A 9684-nucleotide genomic window follows, 5' to 3' on the forward strand; every position below is an offset into this window, starting at 1 on the left:
ACCTGAAATTTCCACCCGGCCCCCAATCCTATCAGCGGACATTGCAGCATTGGAACGGAATCTTTATTCGCTTTGCCGTTGTAACTATCATGGAACAAATTACTCTTCCTTCTCTGTCTCATCCGTCGACTCTATCTTCTCTTCTCTATTTTTCCTGTCTTTCATCTCTCCTTTCTCTCTTTTCTTTCCTCTCTTCTTTCTCTCCTCTCTCTCCTTTTTCTCCTCTTTCTTCTCTCTCTCCTTCCTCTTCTCTCTCTCCTCTCTCTACTCTCTTTCCTCTGTCTCTCCTCTCTCTCATCTCTCTTTCTTCTCTCTGCTCTTTCCTCTCTCCCTTCTCTCCTTTCTTCTTTCTCTACTCTACTCACTCTACTCTTTTGACTCTTTCTATTCTTTCTACTCTCTCTCTTCTCGCTCTTCTCCTTCTCTTCCCCTCCCTTATATCTTTACTCTTCCTCGCCTCTCCCCTCCTACTCTCCCTCCTTTGTCTTTCGCCCTCCCTTCCAGTCCCCCCTCCCCCTCCCCCTTCCCCCTTCCCCCTCCCCCTCCCCCTCCCCCTTCCCCCCTACCCGTTCTCCTTCCCTTCCTTCCGCTCCCCTCTCTCAGAGCAGGAGTGCAACAATAGCTGGGCAGAACCTTAAATATTTTATGATGTATGCTGGAAATGCTCTCACCAACCAGGTATAAAACTAAGGTGGGAGAGGATGTGGAGGAGAAAGAAAATGGCGGGATGGATGGGAGAGTGGGTGGTGGTGGTAGTGGTGGTGTTTGGGAATGAAAAAAGTTATTTTGTCAACAATAACCAGAGCTTCTATCCTAGGGTGAGGTGGACTATTAGAGGTGATTAACTTGTAGAAGTTAAAACTCTAATATGTAAGAATATTACTAGAGTTCCTCGAGTACTGCATGGAACACGCAGTCAAGAACTGTATCGTATGGATCTGATAAATCCAATCATACCATATCATCAGTTCAGATTGTACATCAACTCCTTGAAAAGAGGTAGTTGCCGAAAAGTCTGTTGAAACAAACACTATGTGGAGACGGAGTCTTTATTAACATTTAGTGACCCTCTCCCCCCTACCTCCCTTCCTCCCTCCCTCCCTCTCCCCCTCCCTCCCTCTCTCCCTCCCTCCCTCCCTCCCTCTCTCCCTCCCTCCCTCCCTCCGTTCCCCCATTCTACTTATCTAACCTCAGTCATGTGTATTACGATTATGTACTTGAAAAAAGCCCAAACAAGCTTAACATCGTTCTAATACAGGTTCCGTTCTCACTTGTGGTGTTTGTTTTGATATCCTTAAAAAGAACCATCCTTGTTTACAAAGCGTCACGATTTACTTATTCTACCTTCATCTTCCTTGAGCTTTGTTGTAGTGTTACTCCATATACAAGCGGTTATCCCTCTGAAACAGGATGGGTTTGATTATTTTTAATATTCTGATACTATCCACTGTCTTCTTTCACAATTCATAGTCATTATCTATCGTTTTTAGTTTTTTTGATGGGATACCCACACTAACGACATGATTTTGCACGATTATAGAAATTCTAGAAGCCTCAATGAAATATCTTTAAAAGGTACCTGAAGCACACGTAAAAATGTTTTCCTACTGAACTGTTGGAATCTAGTGTCTGCTTTAATTATGCCAGATGACTGTAACAAACTTTTGATCTGTGATTACAATCTAATGGCCTATGGACACCTTGGAAGACCACAGTGTCTCATAAGTTGGACCATAAATCGAAAATTAGTAGGAGTATGTTTAGCGATTTAATGCAGTTTCGTGAAATGGTCCCCAAGAGGATAAAGAATAGCAATCCATAAGCATAGGGTACGTGTAAATCGTATTGTATCCATCGAACGCTCTCGGTGTCAAGAGATGAATTTTAAAGAATAAAAATATTGATCAGATTTAGCATCTTTATTGTTATCTCAGTAATATTTTCTTTTAACTCTCTTCAGAATACATCAAGAACGTTCAACGAACATTTTCTTTCAGTCTGGCAGGATGGAAGAGAAAAACGAGGAAGAAAACAAAAGAGAAAATGACGGTGGACGCGAGACGACGCAGCGGGCGAAGAAGAGGCAGGCAAAACTCAGTCACGAGGAAAAGGAGAAGCGATGGAGATCCGAGAGAGAATATTGGAGAGACAACAAGCTAACGAGTAATGCATGAGGAGGAGCAGCCTGTGAGAATGGAATTTGTTGATACACATTTTAATAGAAATTAGTCAAATATATATGTACGCACACACATACACAGTATATATATACAGTATACATATATGTATATACATTTGTATATGGGCTTACCCTTTTCTTTTGTTTTACCTACTTATAAATATATGTACATGCGTGCACACACACACTCGCATACACTCGTATATATAAGGAGTCGCTGCATGAGGCAGATTTCAAAGTGATGGCGGTTCCGACCATGCCACTAGTAAGTTAAACTACGAACATAGTTCATTAGATTTCACACAAAAACTTCCTCTGAAAAGACCCCAGTCATAGTCTCCGAAGAGGGAGGGGTTTTGTAACGTATAACCGAAATCGAATTAATATATCTACTAACATTATGTACATATATATACATATATCCATTACATATATGTGTATATAAATTTATACATACATATATATATATATATATATATGTATATATATATATATATATATATATATATACATATACATATATACATATGCTAAGGCTTTTTCCTCCTTACATGGGAAGTAGCCAAAAAACAAAGGCGTAGAAACTACTCCCACCCATTCCATCCCCTACATACTTCACTCCCCTCTACCGTCTTCCCTCCCTCATATCTTAGCACCTCCTCGATGATGGGTCATCCCTGCATCTTGTCCACTGCCCTGGGTCAGAAACAGTGTCGCAAGATACAGCACATCCACAGTAAGGCTGCTTCATTAAATCGGAGACCCCCTCTCCATCCTCTCATCAAAAAAAAAAATAAGGAGAAGACGGCGAGAAATCAGTTCAGGCTGCGTCAATTTATTTCTCATACATACTCCCTCACCCCCTCACTCACCTACTCACCCTCATGCATCACAGCATCATCCATACACAACCATTCTCCATTCACCCCTATCTTCTGTCCTCTCCCTTCCTTCCTCAACAGACATTCTTCTCTTTCCCAATGCCCCCTTTTACCCCATCCATCCATCTCATCCTAGGTCGGCCCCTCATGTTCAGTCCTTCCACCTCTGCCTTCCACACCTCTTTTACTAATCTTTCTTCACTCACTCTTCCCATGTGTCCAAAACAACCCAATACTCCTTCATCAACCCCATCTCCCAACTCCTTTTCCACCCATGTTCTCCTCCTCACCTCCTCATTTCTCACTCTGTCTGGCCTAGTAACCCCTATCATAATTCTCAGACACCTCATCACAAGCACATTCAAACTCCTTATCTCTTCCTCTCTTATGTTCCATGTTTCTGCCCCGTACAATGCTGTCGGCACACTCACTCCTTCATACAATCTCCTCTTAGCATCCATTCCCAAATGTCTTTTTTCTTATTACACTTTTTAATCCCCCAAGGCATTTACTCGCTTCTCTCAATCTAAATTCTACCTCCACCCTTACTCCTTCCTTTCCTGTCACATTCACACCCAAGTATCTAAAACTATCCACTTCCTCCAGTCTCTCTCCCTTAATACTCACTTCCAATCTGCTGCCACTTTCTCCCCTTGTACATCTCATCATCTTACTTTTACCCACATTTATCTTCAACTTTCTTCTTTCGCATACCTTCCCAAACTCAGTCACTAACTTCCTCAATCCACCCTCTGATCCTGCTACAAGCGCAGTGTCGTCAGCAAACAACAGCTGGCTTATCTCCCACTTTTCTCCATTTTCTTTAACCATCTCCAATCCCTGACCCACTACCAATGCATTCACTTCTCGTACCACCCCCATCCATGTATAAATTGAACAGCCAAGGCAATATAACACATCCCTGACGAAGTTCCATCTCTCTCCATTTTTAATCCTAACACAAGCTCTACTACTCTCGTAAAAACTCATGACTGTTCTTATCAGCTTTCCTTTTATCCAATATATCTGCAATACCTCCCACAGTGCCTTCATGTCTACCCTGCCATAAGCCTTTTCCAGATCCATAAAAGCCCAAAAGACATCTTTACATTTTTCTATAGCTTTCTTATATATCTGTCTTACCACAAAAATCTGATCTACACAATCCCTACCTGTTCTAAACCCACACTGTTCCTCTCGTAATCCTCTCCATCAAAACCCTCCCATAAGCCTTCCCAACTACACACACAAAGGATTACAAAGGCGGAGCATGCCGACAGGAGACCTTTTGATCCATATCTAGGTCGGATGCGAAAAAAGTCATATTAATAATAAAATAATAAATAAAAACTATGATAATGTAAATAACAAATAAAATACATAAATAAATGCATAGGTATAGTTAGATAATAAACAAACAGGTAAATAGTAAATAATAATAAATTGACATATAACTAATAATAAATAAAAATCAGACAGACAAATGATAACAAAACAAAAACAAATAATATAAGATAAATTATAATCATTACAGCATCTTACTTAGGTATTTATCTAAATGATTCTTAAAGCTTTGAACTGAACTACATTGCACTACCTGTGCAGGAAGTTTATTCCATTCATTAACTACACGGTTGGCAAAGTTGTTTCTACCTACTTCCAAATTGAATCTATTTCCGGACAGTTTGAGACCATTGTTTCTTGTCTGATTCTCATTCAATGTAAAAATTTGGTCACTTTTGATGTTGTCAATTCCCTTTAGAATTTTAAAGACCTGTATCAAGTCACCTCTGAGTCTACGCTTTTTTAGGGAAAACAGATTCATATGTTTTAGTCGATTTTCGTATGATTTATTTTTGATATTTGGAATCAGTTTTGTGGCTCGCCGTTGTACTCTTTCCAATCTGTCAATGTCTTTAATGAGATTCGGTGACCATACGGAAACAGCATATTCCAAAAGTGGACGAACTAACGATTTATATAGCTTGTTAATGAGTGATGGACTTTTGAAATCAAAAGATCGCGCAATCAGTCCTAGAATCTTATTTGCTTTCTCAGAGGCTGAAATACACTGCTTGGATGATTTGAGGTCGTTACTGATAATTACGCCCAGATCTTTTTCACTATCCACTTTTGTTAACGAATTTCCAAATAACTTGTAATCGTACTTACTGTTATTTTTACCTATGTGCATTACCTTGCATTTACTTGTGTTAAATTTCATTAGCCACTTTTCAGACCATTGCTGTAATTTATCCAAATCTTCTTGAATATCTAATTGGTTTGAGTGATCATTTGCCACTCCGCACAGTTTTGTATCATCAGCAAATTTGGAAACAGTAGATTTTAGTCCATGGTCTATATCATTTATATATACTATGAATAGAAGTGGCCCAAGAACGGAACCCTGAGGAACTCCACTTGCAACACTTTTCCATCCAGAAGTTTGTCCATTTAAAACAACTCTCTGTTTTCGATCATTCAACCAATTACTAGTCCAACCTAATAGGCTACCACTTATTCCATGCAAAGCTAATTTAGTAAGTAGTCTTTCGTGTGGGACGGTATCAAAAGCTTTTGCAAAGTCTAGATATACTAAATCTATATTGTTTCTTTTGTCATAATTCGAGATAACTGTGTCGTAGAATTCGAGTAAGTTAGTCACGCAAGAACGTTTCCGTCTGAAACCATGCTGGCTATCATTTATCAAACGGTTACTTTCTAAATGATGTTCGATAGCATCTCTGATGATAGTTTCCATTATTTTTCCTACGATTGAAGTCAAACTTATAGGCCTATAGTTATTTGGTTTCTTTTTGTCACCTTTTTTGAATATGGGAGTAACGTTAGCTAGCTTCCATTCACTTCCATTCACTTAACAGGCTGATCCCTCTGAAATTACTACACTCACACTAGTCCCCCTTTTCCCTTGTAAAATGGAACTATACAGGCACTCCTCCAGTCCTCCGGCACTCTACCCTCTCTTAAACAAACATTAAATAACCTCACAAGCCAGTCCACCATAACTGTACCTCCTTTTTTCAGACATTCTGCATGGCATCCATCCAACCTAGGTGCCTTACCTGCTCTCATAATTTTAATAGCTGCTTTCACTTCATCTTTTCTTATTTCTCCTCCATTTTCCTCACTCATCACGGTCATTTTCTTAGCGATTCCCATTGCAACTACCTTTACCTCCCTATCCTCCTTCATATTTAGCAACTCCCTAAAATTCTCTGCCAATCTTCCTCTCACTGCTTTCTCTTCCATTATTATCTCTCCATCTGCACCTTTTACCTTTTCTTCTCTCCTTGATTTGCCTCTTCTTCCTCTCTTAATTTCTTTACAAAACATTTCTTACTACTTTCAACATTTTCTGTCATACTCTTACCCCATTTCACATCTGCTCTCCTGTTTACCTCCTTTATCTTATGCTTCATTTTTCTTCTCTTTACTTTGTACCTCTCATATGATTTCCTCGTTCTAGTTTGTAACCAATCTATGAAAGCCTGCTTCTTCTATTCTACACCCTTCTCTGCTTCCTCATCTCACCACTCACTACCCTTTTTTCTATTTCCTCCCGTCCTCCTTGTTCCACACACCATCTTACACACTTTATGACTCCCTCCTTGAACTATCCCCATTCCTCCTCCATTCCTAGTTCTACTCTATCCTTCACTCCCTCCCACTCCTCTCTCAGCTTCTTCTTATACTCCTTCTCCTTTTCTTTTTCATTTAAGCAGTTTACTCTAAGTACCCCCCTACCTTCTGCCCTTTTCCTCTTTTTCCATCTATCCTCTACTCTCAACTTACCTTCCACCAGAAAATTATCTGATATTCCTCCATTGTCTCCCCTTAGAACATGTATAACCTTAACTCTTCCCACTATACTTCAGGTTACCACTATATAGTCCATTAGCGCTCTATCTACCACCCTTCTATCCACCACCCTCTCCCATGTGTACTTATGTTTGACTTTCTTCCTAAACACTGTATTTGCTATCATCAACTCTCTTTCGAGACACATCTCACCATCAACTCTCCACTACGATTTTCCTGGAGCTTCGTACTTCCCAATCATTCCGTCTATTGGTTCATTCCCTACCGTAGCATTACGGTCTCCCAATACAAATACATTGACAATTCTCCCTAATCCCTCTATGCACTCATTTATATCCATCCGAAAAACCTCCATTTCCTCTACACTCTTCCCACTACCAGGCCCAGATGCACTTACAAAAACCCACATCTCCCTTCGCAGTTTCACCTTCATCCACATTAACCTTGAAGAAACCTCCTTCCACTCCACTACACGCTTACCTAGCTCTTCACTTACTAGTATAGCCATCCCTTCTCTCCCTCCTCCTCTCTTCACTCCTGAGAACCTCCCAACTACAATTCCAAACTCACACTCGCCCCTACCTTTCAACTTAGTTTCACTCAGTGCCAACACATCCATCTTTCTTCTCACAAACATACTGCCTATCTCTTCCCTTTTACTCTCTTTTGTACCATATTCACGCACATTAAAAGACCTAAACCTTAGGGTACTGGTTGGAAAACTCCTGGACCCTCTTATGCCTTTACTTTTTTGGGGGGAATGTCTCCTTAGGGGCTACAAGCAGCAGGAGTCCTAGTCCTATCCCCGTCCCGCTTTTTGTCGCCTCGTACAACTCAAGTGGGAAGACTTAGTGGCAGCATTGTTTTCTCCCACTACAGGGTTAGGCGGAAAAAGGAAATGAATATTCAAAGAAATTGTACAGGGCAGTAACAAGGGATGAGGGGACAGCATAACGGAGGGAAAGTCAGGGTACAATAAAAGTGTCATCATTTCTCTATAAACAGAGACTTCCTCTATCACAGACAAAATGATGTGTGGCTCTGGTCCGTAGAGACGCCCCATGTAGACCCTAAAGTATCAACTGCATGCTACTTTGCCACAATAGCATGCAACTAATATAGAATTAAATTTGACTGCTGCTTGTGCAAGAATTAGCTTGTTGTTAAAGGATTCAACCTTTCTAATAGTGGGTCTCCTTCATTAAGTTGGAATAAAAGATTACCGAAGTTCATATTGTATATTACGACGTTTCACCCTTCTTAGAGCATTTTCAAGTACATCAAAATGATAATTGAGACATTATATATATATATATATATATATATATATATATATATGTATATATATATATGTATGTATATATATATGTATATATATATATATATATGACAACAGATGAATTGGGGAAGCCTACACTAAAACAATGATAAAAAATCAAGGATCTTATAAGGGGATTATGTCCGCGGTGTTCCGTGGGGTGCTGGGATGACCATTTATCCACCCATAGAAGCTAGAGCCACGGAAGTGGTACCTCCCTGTACATTCGTGGTTGGACCCTTCTCTCGAATAAAGAGGGCCTCCAGGATCTCCAAACGATGAAAGTCATGTGCGGAGTCGACGATCTTTGCGTTTTTTACCAGGATCTTTCTAGTCAGAGAGGAGTTGTGCTTTTCAAAAAAATGCCTCCCAGGAGCACCAGCTTGTAGTGGCACGTTAGTCTTCTGGATAGAGAAGTCGTCGTCATTCCTATATAAGACATAGGACAAAGCTTACAGTCTTTGTGCCGGCAGATGAATTCATAGACAACATTACTCCTCCATAATGGTTTCTGGTTACGGGTCGGGATGAGGTTAGATGTTTTGAAATTCTTATAATAAATCCGAAGCTCCAGTTTTTCTCCAGGGTCGGATGGTTGTACACTGCGTTCAACAGTTTCTTTGAGGACTATTTCGTCCGTTCGGTAAGCCGTATTCATGAAAGATCTGTAATTGAGAATAATTGAAGGGTGTTTCTTGGGAGGGACGGTGTCATGATTTAGGTAGTTCTCCATTTTTTGTCGGATGACTTATTGCACGTCCTTACTGGGGAATCCATCGTTAACCAGGACTTGCTGCAAGCGTTGAAGCTCTTGATGTAAAAGAGGTCATGTGGAGCAGTGCGTGAATGCCCTGTTCACGTATGAACGTATGACGCTTTTCTTGTAGGCTGCAGAGTATTCTCCATTCGTATTTAAACACCTACCCTCGCTCGTGGTGGTAAATCTACTACGTCGGGCTTTACTGAGATATCTAGAAACTGCAAATAACCATCAGCATAGTGTTTACTTGTGAAGTTAAGACAAGAGTTATTAGCGAATGCCTCACATAGTTCTTGTATATGTGTATGGTTTCTTGTTTCAACGAATATATCGTCCACATATCTACCATAGGAGTGTGGGATAATTACAGGATCAGAGAGAACTCGTCTTTCTACTAAACCCATGTAGAAGTTGGTGAAAAGGACTACGAGAAGGGACTCCATCGCCACACCCTCTACCTGTCTATACAACTCACTGTCCGGTCCGCGGAACGGAGATTCTGTCGTGTACGCTTTTAGGAGTTTACATTGCAAAGTTTCCGAAATGTCCAAGGGAACATGATGGGAGTAATAAACCTCATCTAAGATGAAATTTATGGTCTCAATCATGGGGACATTAGTAAAGGGGCTCTCTGCATCTAACGAGGCAATAAGACCTCTAGGGGCTTTGTTGCGAAGAAAGTCAATGAATTCTTTAGGGGACTTCA

The sequence above is a fragment of the Oratosquilla oratoria genome, chromosome 5 (genome assembly GCF_046742065.1).
Source record: "Oratosquilla oratoria isolate Oo_2021 chromosome 5, ASM4674206v1, whole genome shotgun sequence".
In the NCBI taxonomy this organism is placed as follows: Eukaryota; Metazoa; Arthropoda; class Malacostraca; order Stomatopoda; family Squillidae; genus Oratosquilla; species Oratosquilla oratoria.